Source organism: Labrus mixtus, unplaced genomic scaffold, assembly GCF_963584025.1.
Source record: "Labrus mixtus unplaced genomic scaffold, fLabMix1.1 SCAFFOLD_46, whole genome shotgun sequence".
Lineage (NCBI taxonomy): Eukaryota > Metazoa > Chordata > Actinopteri > Labriformes > Labridae > Labrus > Labrus mixtus.
The window spans coordinates 102,501-117,500 of NW_026870293.1; the positions used below are offsets into that span (position 1 = coordinate 102,501).

The following is a 15,000-nucleotide window of genomic DNA, read 5'->3' on the forward strand; positions in this document are numbered from 1 at the left end:
GGTATGGCCGTAAGCCATTATTGAGTGCAGAAAGGGGCCTTTTAAAGATGTCATGCCCTTGGTTCTGGCTGAATTTTTGGACATGTGAATATGTCTCTATATGATAAAAAAAAATGAAAAAGCTTACAGCACCTGGTATTCCTAGGCGGTCTCCCATCCAAGTACTAACCTGGCCCGACCCTGCTTAGCTTCCGAGATCGGACCAGTTGAGGGTAGTATGGCTGCAAGCCATTATTGTGTGCAGAGAGGGGCCTTTTAAAGATGTCATGCCCTTGATTCTGGCTGAATTTTTGGACATGTGAATATGTCACTATATGATAAAAAAAAAACATATGATCAAAAAAATGAAAAAGCTTACAGCACCTGGTATTCCTAGGCGGTCTCCCATCCAATTACTAACCAGGCCCTAACCTGCTTAGCTTCCGAGATCAGACGAGATCGGGCGTGTTCAGGGTGGTATGGCTGTAAGCCATTAATTTGTGCAGAAAGGGGCCTTTTAAAGATGTCATGCCCTTGATTCTGGCTGAATTTTTGGACATGTGAATATGTCTCTATATGATAAAAAAAAAACATATGATCAAAAAAATGAAAAAGCTTACAGCACCTGGTATTCCTAGGCGGTCTCCCATCCAATTACTAACCAGGCCCGAACCTGCTTAGCTTCCGAGATCAGACGAGATCGGGCGTGTTCAGGGTGGTATGGCCGTAAGCCATTATTGTGTGCAGAAAGGGGCCTTTTAAAGATGTCATGCCCTTGATTCTGGCTGAATTTTTTGACATGTGAATATGTCTCTATATGATAACAAAAAAACATATTATCAAAAAAATGAAAAAGCTTACAGCACCTGGTATTCCTAGGCAGTCTCCCATCCAATTACTAACCAGGCCCGAACCTGCTTAGCTTCCGAGATCGGACAAGTTCAGGGTGGTATGGCCGTAAGCCATTATTGAGTGCAGAAAGGGGCCTTTTAAAGATGTCATGCCCTTGGTTCTGGCTGAATTTTTGGACATGTGAATATGTCTCTATATGATAAAAAAAAATGAAAAAGCTTACAGCACCTGGTATTCCTAGGCGGTCTCCCATCCAAGTACTAACCTGGCCCGACCCTGCTTAGCTTCCGAGATCGGACCAGTTGAGGGTAGTATGGCTGCAAGCCATTATTGTGTGCAGAGAGGGGCCTTTTAAAGATGTCATGCCCTTGATTCTGGCTGAATTTTTGGACATGTGAATATGTCACTATATGATAAAAAAAAAACATATGATCAAAAAAATGAAAAAGCTTACAGCACCTGGTATTCCTAGGCGGTCTCCCATCCAATTACTAACCAGGCCCTAACCTGCTTAGCTTCCGAGATCAGACGAGATCGGGCGTGTTCAGGGTGGTATGGCCGTAAGCCATTAATTTGTGCAGAAAGGGGCCTTTTAAAGATGTCATGCCCTTGATTCTGGCTGAATTTTTGGACATGTGAATATGTCTCTATATGATAAAAAAAAAACATATGATCAAAAAAATGAAAAAGCTTACAGCACCTGGTATTCCTAGGCGGTCTCCCATCCAATTACTAACCAGGCCCGAACCTGCTTAGCTTCCGAGATCAGACGAGATCGGGCGTGTTCAGGGTGGTATGGCCGTAAGCCATTATTGTGTGCAGAAAGGGGCCTTTTAAAGATGTCATGCCCTTGATTCTGGCTGAATTTTTTGACATGTGAATATGTCTCTATATGATAACAAAAAAACATATTATCAAAAAAATGAAAAAGCTTACAGCACCTGGTATTCCGAGGCAGTCTCCCATCCAATTACTAACCAGGCCCGAACCTGCTTAGCTTCCGAGATCGGACAAGTTCAGGGTGGTATGGCCGTAAGCCATTATTGAGTGCAGAAAGGGGCCTTTTAAAGATGTCATGCCCTTGGTTCTGGCTGAATTTTTCGACATGTGAATATGTCTCTCTATGATAAAAAAAAATGAAAAAGCTTACAGCACCTGGTATTCCTAGGCGGTCTCCCATCCAAGTACTAACCTGGCCCGACCCTGCTTAGCTTCCGAGATCGGACGAGTTGAGGGTAGTATGGCTGCAAGCCATTATTGTGTGCAGAGAGGGGCCTTTTAAAGATGTCATGCCCTTGATTCTGGCTGAATTTTTGGACATGTGAAAATGTCTCTATATGATAACAAAAAAACATATTATCAAAAAAATGAAAAAGCTTACAGCACCTGGTATTCCTAGGCAGTCTCCCATCCAATTACTAACCAGGCCCGAACCTGCTTAGCTTCCGAGATCGGACAAGTTCAGGGTGGTATGGCCGTAAGCCATTATTGAGTGCAGAAAGGGGCCTTTTAAAGATGTCATGCCCTTGGTTCTGGCTGAATTTTTGGACATGTGAATATGTCTCTATATGATAAAAAAAAATGAAAAAGCTTACAGCACCTGGTATTCCTAGGCGGTCTCCCATCCAAGTACTAACCTGGCCCGACCCTGCTTAGCTTCCGAGATCGGACCAGTTGAGGGTAGTATGGCTGCAAGCCATTATTGTGTGCAGAGAGGGGCCTTTTAAAGATGTCATGCCCTTGATTCTGGCTGAATTTTTGGACATGTGAATATGTCACTATATGATAAAAAAAAAACATATGATCAAAAAAATGAAAAAGCTTACAGCACCTGGTATTCCTAGGCGGTCTCCCATCCAATTACTAACCAGGCCCTAACCTGCTTAGCTTCCGAGATCAGACGAGATCGGGCGTGTTCAGGGTGGTATGGCCGTAAGCCATTAATTTGTGCAGAAAGGGGCCTTTTAAAGATGTCATGCCCTTGATTCTGGCTGAATTTTTGGACATGTGAATATGTCTCTATATGATAAAAAAAAAACATATGATCAAAAAAATGAAAAAGCTTACAGCACCTGGTATTCCTAGGCGGTCTCCCATCCAATTACTAACCAGGCCCGAACCTGCTTAGCTTCCGAGATCAGACGAGATCGGGCGTGTTCAGGGTGGTATGGCCGTAAGCCATTATTGTGTGCAGAAAGGGGCCTTTTAAAGATGTCATGCCCTTGATTCTGGCTGAATTTTTTGACATGTGAATATGTCTCTATATGATAACAAAAAAACATATTATCAAAAAAATGAAAAAGCTTACAGCACCTGGTATTCCTAGGCAGTCTCCCATCCAATTACTAACCAGGCCCGAACCTGCTTAGCTTCCGAGATCGGACAAGTTCAGGGTGGTATGGCCGTAAGCCATTATTGAGTGCAGAAAGGGGCCTTTTAAAGATGTCATGCCCTTGGTTCTGGCTGAATTTTTGGACATGTGAATATGTCTCTATATGATAAAAAAAAATGAAAAAGCTTACAGCACCTGGTATTCCTAGGCGGTCTCCCATCCAAGTACTAACCTGGCCCGACCCTGCTTAGCTTCCGAGATCGGACCAGTTGAGGGTAGTATGGCTGCAAGCCATTATTGTGTGCAGAGAGGGGCCTTTTAAAGATGTCATGCCCTTGATTCTGGCTGAATTTTTGGACATGTGAATATGTCACTATATGATAAAAAAAAAACATATGATCAAAAAAATGAAAAAGCTTACAGCACCTGGTATTCCTAGGCGGTCTCCCATCCAATTACTAACCAGGCCCTAACCTGCTTAGCTTCCGAGATCAGACGAGATCGGGCGTGTTCAGGGTGGTATGGCCGTAAGCCATTAATTTGTGCAGAAAGGGGCCTTTTAAAGATGTCATGCCCTTGATTCTGGCTGAATTTTTGGACATGTGAATATGTCTCTATATGATAAAAAAAAAACATATGATCAAAAAAATGAAAAAGCTTACAGCACCTGGTATTCCTAGGCGGTCTCCCATCCAATTACTAACCAGGCCCGAACCTGCTTAGCTTCCGAGATCAGACGAGATCGGGCGTGTTCAGGGTGGTATGGCCGTAAGCCATTATTGTGTGCAGAAAGGGGCCTTTTAAAGATGTCATGCCCTTGATTCTGGCTGAATTTTTTGACATGTGAATATGTCTCTATATGATAACAAAAAAACATATTATCAAAAAAATGAAAAAGCTTACAGCACCTGGTATTCCGAGGCAGTCTCCCATCCAATTACTAACCAGGCCCGAACCTGCTTAGCTTCCGAGATCGGACAAGTTCAGGGTGGTATGGCCGTAAGCCATTATTGAGTGCAGAAAGGGGCCTTTTAAAGATGTCATGCCCTTGGTTCTGGCTGAATTTTTCGACATGTGAATATGTCTCTCTATGATAAAAAAAAATGAAAAAGCTTACAGCACCTGGTATTCCTAGGCGGTCTCCCATCCAAGTACTAACCTGGCCCGACCCTGCTTAGCTTCCGAGATCGGACGAGTTGAGGGTAGTATGGCTGCAAGCCATTATTGTGTGCAGAGAGGGGCCTTTTAAAGATGTCATGCCCTTGATTCTGGCTGAATTTTTGGACATGTGAAAATGTCTCTATATGATAACAAAAAAACATATTATCAAAAAAATGAAAAAGCTTACAGCACCTGGTATTCCTAGGCAGTCTCCCATCCAATTACTAACCAGGCCCGAACCTGCTTAGCTTCCGAGATCGGACAAGTTCAGGGTGGTATGGCCGTAAGCCATTATTGAGTGCAGAAAGGGGCCTTTTAAAGATGTCATGCCCTTGGTTCTGGCTGAATTTTTGGACATGTGAATATGTCTCTATATGATAAAAAAAAATGAAAAAGCTTACAGCACCTGGTATTCCTAGGCGGTCTCCCATCCAAGTACTAACCTGGCCCGACCCTGCTTAGCTTCCGAGATCGGACCAGTTGAGGGTAGTATGGCTGCAAGCCATTATTGTGTGCAGAGAGGGGCCTTTTAAAGATGTCATGCCCTTGATTCTGGCTGAATTTTTGGACATGTGAATATGTCACTATATGATAAAAAAAAAACATATGATCAAAAAAATGAAAAAGCTTACAGCACCTGGTATTCCTAGGCGGTCTCCCATCCAATTACTAACCAGGCCCTAACCTGCTTAGCTTCCGAGATCAGACGAGATCGGGCGTGTTCAGGGTGGTATGGCCGTAAGCCATTAATTTGTGCAGAAAGGGGCCTTTTAAAGATGTCATGCCCTTGATTCTGGCTGAATTTTTGGACATGTGAATATGTCTCTATATGATAAAAAAAAAACATATGATCAAAAAAATGAAAAAGCTTACAGCACCTGGTATTCCTAGGCGGTCTCCCATCCAATTACTAACCAGGCCCGAACCTGCTTAGCTTCCGAGATCAGACGAGATCGGGCGTGTTCAGGGTGGTATGGCCGTAAGCCATTATTGTGTGCAGAAAGGGGCCTTTTAAAGATGTCATGCCCTTGATTCTGGCTGAATTTTTTGACATGTGAATATGTCTCTATATGATAACAAAAAAACATATTATCAAAAAAATGAAAAAGCTTACAGCACCTGGTATTCCTAGGCAGTCTCCCATCCAATTACTAACCAGGCCCGAACCTGCTTAGCTTCCGAGATCGGACAAGTTCAGGGTGGTATGGCCGTAAGCCATTATTGAGTGCAGAAAGGGGCCTTTTAAAGATGTCATGCCCTTGGTTCTGGCTGAATTTTTGGACATGTGAATATGTCTCTATATGATAAAAAAAAATGAAAAAGCTTACAGCACCTGGTATTCCTAGGCGGTCTCCCATCCAAGTACTAACCTGGCCCGACCCTGCTTAGCTTCCGAGATCGGACCAGTTGAGGGTAGTATGGCTGCAAGCCATTATTGTGTGCAGAGAGGGGCCTTTTAAAGATGTCATGCCCTTGATTCTGGCTGAATTTTTGGACATGTGAATATGTCACTATATGATAAAAAAAAAACATATGATCAAAAAAATGAAAAAGCTTACAGCACCTGGTATTCCTAGGCGGTCTCCCATCCAATTACTAACCAGGCCCTAACCTGCTTAGCTTCCGAGATCAGACGAGATCGGGCGTGTTCAGGGTGGTATGGCTGTAAGCCATTAATTTGTGCAGAAAGGGGCCTTTTAAAGATGTCATGCCCTTGATTCTGGCTGAATTTTTGGACATGTGAATATGTCTCTATATGATAAAAAAAAAACATATGATCAAAAAAATGAAAAAGCTTACAGCACCTGGTATTCCTAGGCGGTCTCCCATCCAATTACTAACCAGGCCCGAACCTGCTTAGCTTCCGAGATCAGACGAGATCGGGCGTGTTCAGGGTGGTATGGCCGTAAGCCATTATTGTGTGCAGAAAGGGGCCTTTTAAAGATGTCATGCCCTTGATTCTGGCTGAATTTTTTGACATGTGAATATGTCTCTATATGATAACAAAAAAACATATTATCAAAAAAATGAAAAAGCTTACAGCACCTGGTATTCCTAGGCAGTCTCCCATCCAATTACTAACCAGGCCCGAACCTGCTTAGCTTCCGAGATCGGACAAGTTCAGGGTGGTATGGCCGTAAGCCATTATTGAGTGCAGAAAGGGGCCTTTTAAAGATGTCATGCCCTTGGTTCTGGCTGAATTTTTGGACATGTGAATATGTCTCTATATGATAAAAAAAAATGAAAAAGCTTACAGCACCTGGTATTCCTAGGCGGTCTCCCATCCAAGTACTAACCTGGCCCGACCCTGCTTAGCTTCCGAGATCGGACCAGTTGAGGGTAGTATGGCTGCAAGCCATTATTGTGTGCAGAGAGGGGCCTTTTAAAGATGTCATGCCCTTGATTCTGGCTGAATTTTTGGACATGTGAATATGTCACTATATGATAAAAAAAAAACATATGATCAAAAAAATGAAAAAGCTTACAGCACCTGGTATTCCTAGGCGGTCTCCCATCCAATTACTAACCAGGCCCTAACCTGCTTAGCTTCCGAGATCAGACGAGATCGGGCGTGTTCAGGGTGGTATGGCCGTAAGCCATTAATTTGTGCAGAAAGGGGCCTTTTAAAGATGTCATGCCCTTGATTCTGGCTGAATTTTTGGACATGTGAATATGTCTCTATATGATAAAAAAAAAACATATGATCAAAAAAATGAAAAAGCTTACAGCACCTGGTATTCCTAGGCGGTCTCCCATCCAATTACTAACCAGGCCCGAACCTGCTTAGCTTCCGAGATCAGACGAGATCGGGCGTGTTCAGGGTGGTATGGCCGTAAGCCATTATTGTGTGCAGAAAGGGGCCTTTTAAAGATGTCATGCCCTTGATTCTGGCTGAATTTTTTGACATGTGAATATGTCTCTATATGATAACAAAAAAACATATTATCAAAAAAATGAAAAAGCTTACAGCACCTGGTATTCCTAGGCAGTCTCCCATCCAATTACTAACCAGGCCCGAACCTGCTTAGCTTCCGAGATCGGACAAGTTCAGGGTGGTATGGCCGTAAGCCATTATTGAGTGCAGAAAGGGGCCTTTTAAAGATGTCATGCCCTTGGTTCTGGCTGAATTTTTCGACATGTGAATATGTCTCTCTATGATAAAAAAAAATGAAAAAGCTTACAGCACCTGGTATTCCTAGGCGGTCTCCCATCCAAGTACTAACCTGGCCCGACCCTGCTTAGCTTCCGAGATCGGACGAGTTGAGGGTAGTATGGCTGCAAGCCATTATTGTGTGCAGAGAGGGGCCTTTTAAAGATGTCATGCCCTTGATTCTGGCTGAATTTTTGGACATGTGAAAATGTCTCTATATGATAACAAAAAAACATATTATCAAAAAAATGAAAAAGCTTACAGCACCTGGTATTCCTAGGCAGTCTCCCATCCAATTACTAACCAGGCCCGAACCTGCTTAGCTTCCGAGATCGGACAAGTTCAGGGTGGTATGGCCGTAAGCCATTATTGAGTGCAGAAAGGGGCCTTTTAAAGATGTCATGCCCTTGGTTCTGGCTGAATTTTTGGACATGTGAATATGTCTCTATATGATAAAAAAAAATGAAAAAGCTTACAGCACCTGGTATTCCTAGGCGGTCTCCCATCCAAGTACTAACCTGGCCCGACACTGCTTAGCTTCCGAGATCGGACCAGTTGAGGGTAGTATGGCTGCAAGCCATTATTGTGTGCAGAGAGGGGCCTTTTAAAGATGTCATGCCCTTGATTCTGGCTGAATTTTTGGACATGTGAATATGTCACTATATGATAAAAAAAAAACATATGATCAAAAAAATCAAAAAGCTTACAGCACCTGGTATTCCTAGGCGGTCTCCCATCCAATTACTAACCAGGCCCTAACCTGCTTAGCTTCCGAGATCAGACGAGATCGGGCGTGTTCAGGGTGGTATGGCCGTAAGCCATTAATTTGTGCAGAAAGGGGCCTTTTAAAGATGTCATGCCCTTGATTCTGGCTGAATTTTTGGACATGTGAATATGTCTCTATATGATAAAAAAAAAACATATGATCAAAAAAATGAAAAAGCTTACAGCACCTGGTATTCCTAGGCGGTCTCCCATCCAATTACTAACCAGGCCCGAACCTGCTTAGCTTCCGAGATCAGACGAGATCGGGCGTGTTCAGGGTGGTATGGCCGTAAGCCATTATTGTGTGCAGAAAGGGGCCTTTTAAAGATGTCATGCCCTTGATTCTGGCTGAATTTTTTGACATGTGAATATGTCTCTATATGATAACAAAAAAAAGAAAAAGCTTACAGCACCTGGTATTCCTAGGCAGTCTCCCATCCAATTACTAACCAGGCCCGAACCTGCTTAGCTTCCGAGATCGGACAAGTTCAGGGTGGTATGGCCGTAAGCCATTATTGAGTGCAGAAAGGGGCCTTTTAAAGATGTCATGCCCTTGGTTCTGGCTGAATTTTTCGACATGTGAATATGTCTCTCTATGATAAAAAAAAATGAAAAAGCTTACAGCACCTGGTATTCCTAGGCAGTCTCCCATCCAAGTACTAACCTGGCCCGACCCTGCTTAGCTTCCGAGATCGGACGAGTTGAGGGTAGTATGGCTGCAAGCCATTATTGTGTGCAGAGAGGGGCCTTTTAAAGATGTCATGCCCTTGATTCTGGCTGAATTTTTGGACATGTGAATATGTCTCTATATGATAAAAAAAAAACATATGATCAAAAAAATGAAAAAGCTTACAGCACTTGGTATTCCCAGGCGGTCTCCCATCCAAGTACTAACCAGGATCGACCCTGCTTAGCTTTCGAGATCAGACGAGATCGGGCGTGTTCAGGGTGGTATGGCCGTAAGCCATTATTGTGTGCAGAAAGGGGCCTTTTAAAGATGTCATGCCCTTGATTCTGGCTGAATTTTTGCACATGTGAATATGTCTCTATATGATAAAAAAAAATGAAAAAGCTTACAGCACCTGGTATTCCTAGGCGGTCTCCCATCAAAGTACTAACCAGGCCCTAACCTGCTTAGCTTCCGAGATGGGACGAGATCGGGCGTGTTTTTTTTTTTTTTTTTTTTTATCTTTTATTATCAAAATTACAAAAACATTTATAATTCTTTCACATCATTTACAACAAATGCTATTATAATACATACACCCTCTAAATTAAACCTCCCCTCTGACGCAAACGGCACCCTAAAAACAATAAAAACATAGCATCAGAAAAAAAAACTCAAATCACCCCTGATACCCCCAACTCATGACAACTCTTCTGAGTCCCTCCCCCAAAGCAAACACCCCTCTGAAAACAAACCACAAAAACATACAAAAACCCCACAGTATTCTCAAAAAACCACTGAGAAAAAAAAAACCCAAATCAAATCACCCATTTTCCCCATGACCAAAAAAGAAGCCCTCGTACCAAAAAAAACAAAAACAAAATAATTTAGACATCCCACATAATTCCCTCCTCGTTTACTCTACACACATTCGCACCTTCCACAAACATTCTCACAAACTCACTCTCATTCGCTATGTACAGTAATTTAAGATGTGCTTTCCATTCATTCACAAACATTCTCCACACATTCATTTTCTTACTTTCATACAGTGCATAATTCCTCCTGTTAAAAACCGCTTTTCTTGCAAAAGCCAAAATTATATTCATTACATTGTGATTTTTTTGTTTTGTTCCCACCCCCAACAACACCGACAATTCCCACCCCCTTTCATTCCAACACTCATTCTTACTGCATTTCCTCAACATTTCTCTTATTTTTCCCCAAAAATAAACCAATTCCCCACACGTAACAAACAAATGTATTAAATCCTCATCCGTACTTTCACATACACAACACTTTCTTTCATACCTCTCCTTATGGATCTGATGCAGGACGATGCAGGTGAAGATCCTCCTGTGCCTCAGTTTGAAATCTAGGTCAAATATTGCATGTGGTGTATGCGGAATGTTAATGTTCTTCCATATCATGTTGCTTGTTATGTCCGGGTATGTGTCTGTCCATTTTACTTCAGATGTGGGTTTCTGTATTCTATGTGTGATTGCGCACCTATACCAAATTTTTGTAGTGACATCTATAATGTTGTGTTTCTTCTCCCCTAGGCACAGGGAGATCCCCCGCACATCGTCCTGCATCACTCCCTCCTTCTCTTTGATTAATTTTTCCCATTCGCTCGACAAAGACAATTTTACATTTGCAAACACTCCCTCAATCACATCCTTTCTGCACACACACCCTTTATTTTTTAAACCCCTCACCACCATTTGTAAATCAAAATCCCCCCCACAGTTCAGTAAATCCCTTATTCTAATATATCCCGCTTTCGACATAGCTTCACACTTAATTACCCTCTCCCCATTTTTAAAATACGGGCTCGAGAGGAAGGGCAGTCGTAGCACTGACCCTCTCGTTCCGCACTCTGGTACAGTCCAGGATGAAACCTGATACCACGCACTGAGTACTTCCTGGAAAAACCGTGGCAAGTGTTTAAATGAATCCGGGTTATTGATCTGGTACAGGTTGTCCTCGTTGTAAAGTCCAAAACTGCACAGATATTGTTTGAAGTGGTTTTTCCAAACTACGTTCCGGTTCTGGTCCATAAATTTGCCTATCAATTTGACTCTTAGTGCTACTTTTTTTGTAAGTAAATCAATCAAAGCTAGCCCCCCCTGATCTTTAGCCCCTATTATTGTTTTGTGAGCTATACTCGCTGCTTTGTTTTTCCAAATAAAGTCCCTAATGGTCTTTGAAATCTCCTTAAAGGCCCAGTCCGGAAGCGTACAAGTACTCAGCGCATGATTCACTTTGGACAACACGAGAGCATTTGTTACGGCTACCCTTCCTCTCAACAATAGACCCCTCGCTTTCCACAAATTCAATGTTTTTTTTATTTTACCCACCACCTCTTTCCATGTTACATCATCACATTCATTCTCATTTTTCCCCATATTCACTCCCAACACTTTTCTTCTCTCACACACCGTTTTAAATCCCCACTTATTAACTAGATTGGATTCCTTACCTAGTAACATAATTTCTGACTTATTTTCATTTACTTTTGCCCCAGATGCTCTTTCATAAGTTTGTACATGTTTTAATATCAATTCTATATCCTCCTCTCCTTTTACCATTATATTCACGTCATCTGCATACTGTATTATTTTTACGTTTTCCTTACCTATACCTTTTATGTTTACGTCTTCCGATATCAGTGCTGCCAGCGGCTCTGCTACCAAGCTGTACAACAGCGCTGACATCGGACATCCTTGTCTCACTGACCTTGATATTTTAAAAGAATCAGTTAGTTCCCCGTTACATTTTATCTTGCTTTCCGCTCCTGTATACAACATATTTATCCATTCTCTCATTCTCTCCCCGAATCCAAACTTCTCTAACACCTTCCCCATGAACCCGTGATCTACTCTGTCAAAAGCTTTATTTAAATCAATCCCTAGCCATATTCCCCCCTCCCCTTCCATATCCCTGACCGTCTGTTTTATTGAAATGATTGAGTCTGCTATGTCTCTGTTTGGTATACTGTATGATTGTGTTTGTTCTATGATTGTTCCTATTACCTCCCTGATTCTATTGGCTATTGTTTTCGCTATGATTTTGTAGTCTGTGTTGAGTAGGCTGATTGGTCTGTAGTTGTCCAGATTTTTATTGTCCCCCTTGTTTTTGTAAAAAATAGTAACCACCCCTTCCCCTAAACTTTTTGGTATATGTTTCACTTTTTCCATATATTTACTCAATTTGTTCACCAAGGGCACCAGCTGCTCTTTGAAAGCTTGGTAGAATTCCGCAGTTAGGCCATCGCTCCCAGGACTATTGTTTTTGTTTAACCCCTCTAAAGCACTTCTGATTTCTCCCTCTGTAAACTCACAATCACACCACATTTTATCGTCCTCGCTTAGTTTTTTCTTTAAGGCACCCAAAGCTCTGTTCACACTCACGCTATCACACTCCTGTCTCGAAAACAGGCTTTCATAATAGCCCTTTACTATTTCTAAAATTCCCTTTTTATCTGTCACACTTTTACCTGCTTCATTTAATAATTCGTTTATTTCTGTTCTTTTTTGTTTTTGTTTTTCCAGACCTAAAAAAAAGGCTGTACTCCTCTCCCCCTCATACATATATTGTATTTTACTCCTAATGGCTGCACCCCTACTCTTTTTAAGTTCAATCACTCCCAACTGTTCTTTTAAATGTATGTATTTTTCGACATCTACATTATCTACACTGTCAAGCGATGCTATTTCCTCACTTAGTTGTTTTCTCAAATTCTCTTCCTTTCTATTTTCTCTCCACTTTTTCTCTTTACTATAATTGATACACTTTTTTTTAATTCTGACTTTTACACTATCCCACCACACATTCATATCTTCACTCTCATTCCACTCATATCCCACATCATTCAACAATCTTTCCATACTTTTCACAAACATTCCATCATCCAGCAAGCTTGCATTAAAGCACCATATCCCTCCTTTACGTACATTCGTTTCTTTTCTAAACGTGATTTCTATTCCAGCGTGATCGCTCCACATATTAGTTTTATATTCAACTTCTTTAATCCACCTCACTACCTCGCATGTCACCAAAGCATAATCTATTCTAGATTGTTTTAATCTATTTAGTACAATTTGTCTCCTGGAGAACACCCTCTCCCATGGATGTAGCAATCTCCAAATATCAATGCATTGTTTCGTTATCATTATATCTTTAAGTGTCCCCCTGCTCACATCCCCCTTAAACACATTATTTTTTGACACATCGGTGGGTGTCATCGCCACATTAAAGTCACCGATTATTATACAATTCCTTTCCCACCATTTGCTTATTGCAATGAAGAACGTTTTCCTTTCTTTTTCTCCATTCGGTGCATATATATTTATGATTCTTATATTTTTCGTTTCATACACACAGTCTATTACTATTATTCTTCCTTCTTTGTCTCCATAAACCAAATTTACCCCTGTTACCCGACCCGTTTTGACTAAAACCGCCACTCCTCTCGCCCTCGACGTGCCATTGGAGCAGAAAATATGGCCCACAAAGTCTTTTTTTATGTCTTCCACCAGGGAATCATCCCACCTGGTCTCCTGCAGGCACAAAACGTCATTCTGCAAGGAAAGAATCGAATGTCTTTTTTCTTTGTTCCTTAGTCCATTCACGTTAATCGAAAATAAATTAAAGGCCATTATCATAAAAATAAAAACAAAAAAAACGGATTTACAGGGGTTATTGTCAGTCATTATTTGTCCTTACATTTCAATTTTTTCACCAACTTTTTTCGTTGTCCAAGACTTAGTCTTTTTTGCGCACTCGCCAGTTCACCCACATCCATTTCGCTGTCCGTTTCATTGGGACTGGTGCTTTTACCCGTATTATTTAGCGTGATTTTTCTCCCTCCCGCCTGTCCAACACCACTCTCAGGCATCTCCCTCCCCTCTGTGCTCATGCTTACCCCCGGGTCTTCTGCCACGTCCCTTCCGTCTCCTTTTTTCCCTCTCTCGCTCGTTTTTCGTTGCTTCTGCTGTCCTCCCTCTCCAGCCAGCTCCGGCGTCTCCAGCTCGCACTCTGACGCCCGTTCTCCTCCGCTCTCTCTGCTCTGCTCCATTTCTCCGTCACTGTTCTCGTCTTCTCTGATCTCCCTCCTGCTTGCTCCGATCACCTCCTTCTCCTCCGCCTCCTCCTCGTACACCTCCTCCGCCTCGTCTTCATCCTCGTACACCTCCTCCACCTCGTTCTTGCTCTCCTCTCCGTTTTCACACTCACATTCATTTTCTCTTTTTTTACAGTTTGTGCATTTTGTGCTGTTCGCGCTGCACTCTCGCGCAAAGTGTCCCTGCACCCCACAGTTGTGGCACATAAATTCTGGACACTCTCTCAGGATGTGTCCCGGCTGGATGCACATCCTGCACACTTTTTGTTGTCTATCATGTATTACTCTAAAGTATTCGTTCCCCATCACAGTGTTAAACTTTGTGGAGTAAGGGAGTGACTGTACCTGGTCATTAAATCTGACCCGGACAAACCTCGTTCCGTCAGCTATCATTGTTCCAGGCCACATTCTGCGTTTTATTGGTGATGTCGGTTTCACTCCCCATCCCGTCAGCTTCCAAACTATTTCTTCATCTGTGATATACGCTGGCAGGTTTAAAAAAGACACCACCAGCTCATCATTATTTAGTTCTCTCGCCACGACTCTGGTCTCTCCGATCTTAAATCCATCCAGCAGCCTTTCCTTTCCTTTAATGTTGCTCACCGTCACCTCCAGTTTTTCAGGTCCCAGGGTTCTGCACGCCAGCAGGCCCCCACAGATCATTTTTATGTTGCTCATGACGTGATTTAGAGGAACTTTGTCTCCCACCATTTCAATGTTTAGTGTTAGTTTTCTCTCAAAAGACACTTTTGCTTCCTCTTTTTCTGCTCTCTCGCCACCTCTCCCATTCTCTGCATGCGGAGCAATCAACCCGCCGCTCCTCTCTCTTCCTCTCTCTCCGTCATCCATTCCGTTCCCTGTTTCATTTGCCGTTTTCATCCGTCCTTTTTGTCCGTCGTTCTTCTCGTTGTCGTTTAATCCATTCCTTTGTTTCAGTGCCATGTTTGTTTGTTCACGTTGTTGTCCGT

At 42.4% G+C, this 15,000-nt stretch overlaps 17 non-coding genes and 24 pseudogenes across 17 annotated transcripts; all 41 read right to left on the bottom strand.

The window, feature by feature from the left end:
• Window positions 1-15, bottom strand: part of LOC132967815 (5S ribosomal RNA) — a 109-nt pseudogene extending 94 nt beyond the window's left edge.
• Window positions 16-120: 105 nt separating this feature from the next.
• On the bottom strand, window positions 121-229 carry LOC132967775 (5S ribosomal RNA; annotated as a pseudogene).
• A 122-nt stretch (window positions 230-351) lies between these two features.
• LOC132967378 (5S ribosomal RNA) lies at window positions 352-470 on the bottom strand. Its single transcript, XR_009670731.1, has one exon. It is a non-coding gene; the product is annotated as a 5S ribosomal RNA (ribosomal RNA).
• Window positions 471-592: 122 nt separating this feature from the next.
• Window positions 593-711, bottom strand: LOC132967382 (5S ribosomal RNA). The gene has a single exon (XR_009670735.1). It is a non-coding gene; the product is annotated as a 5S ribosomal RNA (ribosomal RNA).
• Window positions 712-833: 122 nt separating this feature from the next.
• Window positions 834-942, bottom strand: LOC132967817 (5S ribosomal RNA; annotated as a pseudogene).
• Window positions 943-1,047: 105 nt separating this feature from the next.
• LOC132967776 (5S ribosomal RNA) lies at window positions 1,048-1,156 on the bottom strand (annotated as a pseudogene).
• A 122-nt stretch (window positions 1,157-1,278) lies between these two features.
• Window positions 1,279-1,397, bottom strand: LOC132967356 (5S ribosomal RNA). The gene has a single exon (XR_009670711.1). It is a non-coding gene; the product is annotated as a 5S ribosomal RNA (ribosomal RNA).
• Window positions 1,398-1,519: 122 nt separating this feature from the next.
• Window positions 1,520-1,638, bottom strand: LOC132967383 (5S ribosomal RNA). Its single transcript, XR_009670736.1, has one exon. It is a non-coding gene; the product is annotated as a 5S ribosomal RNA (ribosomal RNA).
• Window positions 1,639-1,760: 122 nt separating this feature from the next.
• On the bottom strand, window positions 1,761-1,869 carry LOC132967259 (5S ribosomal RNA; annotated as a pseudogene).
• Window positions 1,870-1,974: 105 nt separating this feature from the next.
• LOC132967679 (5S ribosomal RNA) lies at window positions 1,975-2,083 on the bottom strand (annotated as a pseudogene).
• Window positions 2,084-2,205: 122 nt separating this feature from the next.
• On the bottom strand, window positions 2,206-2,314 carry LOC132967818 (5S ribosomal RNA; annotated as a pseudogene).
• A 105-nt stretch (window positions 2,315-2,419) lies between these two features.
• Window positions 2,420-2,528, bottom strand: LOC132967777 (5S ribosomal RNA; annotated as a pseudogene).
• A 122-nt stretch (window positions 2,529-2,650) lies between these two features.
• LOC132967357 (5S ribosomal RNA) lies at window positions 2,651-2,769 on the bottom strand. The gene has a single exon (XR_009670712.1). It is a non-coding gene; the product is annotated as a 5S ribosomal RNA (ribosomal RNA).
• Window positions 2,770-2,891: 122 nt separating this feature from the next.
• Window positions 2,892-3,010, bottom strand: LOC132967385 (5S ribosomal RNA). The gene has a single exon (XR_009670738.1). It is a non-coding gene; the product is annotated as a 5S ribosomal RNA (ribosomal RNA).
• Window positions 3,011-3,132: 122 nt separating this feature from the next.
• Window positions 3,133-3,241, bottom strand: LOC132967819 (5S ribosomal RNA; annotated as a pseudogene).
• Window positions 3,242-3,346: 105 nt separating this feature from the next.
• Window positions 3,347-3,455, bottom strand: LOC132967778 (5S ribosomal RNA; annotated as a pseudogene).
• Window positions 3,456-3,577: 122 nt separating this feature from the next.
• On the bottom strand, window positions 3,578-3,696 carry LOC132967358 (5S ribosomal RNA). Its single transcript, XR_009670713.1, has one exon. It is a non-coding gene; the product is annotated as a 5S ribosomal RNA (ribosomal RNA).
• A 122-nt stretch (window positions 3,697-3,818) lies between these two features.
• LOC132967386 (5S ribosomal RNA) lies at window positions 3,819-3,937 on the bottom strand. Its single transcript, XR_009670739.1, has one exon. It is a non-coding gene; the product is annotated as a 5S ribosomal RNA (ribosomal RNA).
• A 122-nt stretch (window positions 3,938-4,059) lies between these two features.
• Window positions 4,060-4,168, bottom strand: LOC132967260 (5S ribosomal RNA; annotated as a pseudogene).
• Window positions 4,169-4,273: 105 nt separating this feature from the next.
• LOC132967680 (5S ribosomal RNA) lies at window positions 4,274-4,382 on the bottom strand (annotated as a pseudogene).
• A 122-nt stretch (window positions 4,383-4,504) lies between these two features.
• LOC132967820 (5S ribosomal RNA) lies at window positions 4,505-4,613 on the bottom strand (annotated as a pseudogene).
• Window positions 4,614-4,718: 105 nt separating this feature from the next.
• LOC132967779 (5S ribosomal RNA) lies at window positions 4,719-4,827 on the bottom strand (annotated as a pseudogene).
• A 122-nt stretch (window positions 4,828-4,949) lies between these two features.
• Window positions 4,950-5,068, bottom strand: LOC132967359 (5S ribosomal RNA). The gene has a single exon (XR_009670714.1). It is a non-coding gene; the product is annotated as a 5S ribosomal RNA (ribosomal RNA).
• Window positions 5,069-5,190: 122 nt separating this feature from the next.
• LOC132967387 (5S ribosomal RNA) lies at window positions 5,191-5,309 on the bottom strand. Its single transcript, XR_009670740.1, has one exon. It is a non-coding gene; the product is annotated as a 5S ribosomal RNA (ribosomal RNA).
• A 122-nt stretch (window positions 5,310-5,431) lies between these two features.
• LOC132967236 (5S ribosomal RNA) lies at window positions 5,432-5,540 on the bottom strand (annotated as a pseudogene).
• Window positions 5,541-5,645: 105 nt separating this feature from the next.
• LOC132967781 (5S ribosomal RNA) lies at window positions 5,646-5,754 on the bottom strand (annotated as a pseudogene).
• A 122-nt stretch (window positions 5,755-5,876) lies between these two features.
• Window positions 5,877-5,995, bottom strand: LOC132967379 (5S ribosomal RNA). Its single transcript, XR_009670732.1, has one exon. It is a non-coding gene; the product is annotated as a 5S ribosomal RNA (ribosomal RNA).
• A 122-nt stretch (window positions 5,996-6,117) lies between these two features.
• On the bottom strand, window positions 6,118-6,236 carry LOC132967388 (5S ribosomal RNA). Its single transcript, XR_009670741.1, has one exon. It is a non-coding gene; the product is annotated as a 5S ribosomal RNA (ribosomal RNA).
• Window positions 6,237-6,358: 122 nt separating this feature from the next.
• On the bottom strand, window positions 6,359-6,467 carry LOC132967237 (5S ribosomal RNA; annotated as a pseudogene).
• A 105-nt stretch (window positions 6,468-6,572) lies between these two features.
• LOC132967782 (5S ribosomal RNA) lies at window positions 6,573-6,681 on the bottom strand (annotated as a pseudogene).
• A 122-nt stretch (window positions 6,682-6,803) lies between these two features.
• Window positions 6,804-6,922, bottom strand: LOC132967360 (5S ribosomal RNA). The gene has a single exon (XR_009670715.1). It is a non-coding gene; the product is annotated as a 5S ribosomal RNA (ribosomal RNA).
• Window positions 6,923-7,044: 122 nt separating this feature from the next.
• On the bottom strand, window positions 7,045-7,163 carry LOC132967389 (5S ribosomal RNA). The gene has a single exon (XR_009670742.1). It is a non-coding gene; the product is annotated as a 5S ribosomal RNA (ribosomal RNA).
• Window positions 7,164-7,285: 122 nt separating this feature from the next.
• On the bottom strand, window positions 7,286-7,394 carry LOC132967238 (5S ribosomal RNA; annotated as a pseudogene).
• Window positions 7,395-7,499: 105 nt separating this feature from the next.
• Window positions 7,500-7,608, bottom strand: LOC132967681 (5S ribosomal RNA; annotated as a pseudogene).
• Window positions 7,609-7,730: 122 nt separating this feature from the next.
• Window positions 7,731-7,839, bottom strand: LOC132967239 (5S ribosomal RNA; annotated as a pseudogene).
• A 105-nt stretch (window positions 7,840-7,944) lies between these two features.
• LOC132967293 (5S ribosomal RNA) lies at window positions 7,945-8,053 on the bottom strand (annotated as a pseudogene).
• Window positions 8,054-8,175: 122 nt separating this feature from the next.
• On the bottom strand, window positions 8,176-8,294 carry LOC132967362 (5S ribosomal RNA). Its single transcript, XR_009670717.1, has one exon. It is a non-coding gene; the product is annotated as a 5S ribosomal RNA (ribosomal RNA).
• Window positions 8,295-8,416: 122 nt separating this feature from the next.
• Window positions 8,417-8,535, bottom strand: LOC132967390 (5S ribosomal RNA). Its single transcript, XR_009670743.1, has one exon. It is a non-coding gene; the product is annotated as a 5S ribosomal RNA (ribosomal RNA).
• A 106-nt stretch (window positions 8,536-8,641) lies between these two features.
• On the bottom strand, window positions 8,642-8,750 carry LOC132967240 (5S ribosomal RNA; annotated as a pseudogene).
• Window positions 8,751-8,855: 105 nt separating this feature from the next.
• LOC132967736 (5S ribosomal RNA) lies at window positions 8,856-8,964 on the bottom strand (annotated as a pseudogene).
• Window positions 8,965-9,086: 122 nt separating this feature from the next.
• Window positions 9,087-9,205, bottom strand: LOC132967438 (5S ribosomal RNA). Its single transcript, XR_009670786.1, has one exon. It is a non-coding gene; the product is annotated as a 5S ribosomal RNA (ribosomal RNA).
• Between the last annotated feature and the right edge of the window lie 5,795 nt (window positions 9,206-15,000).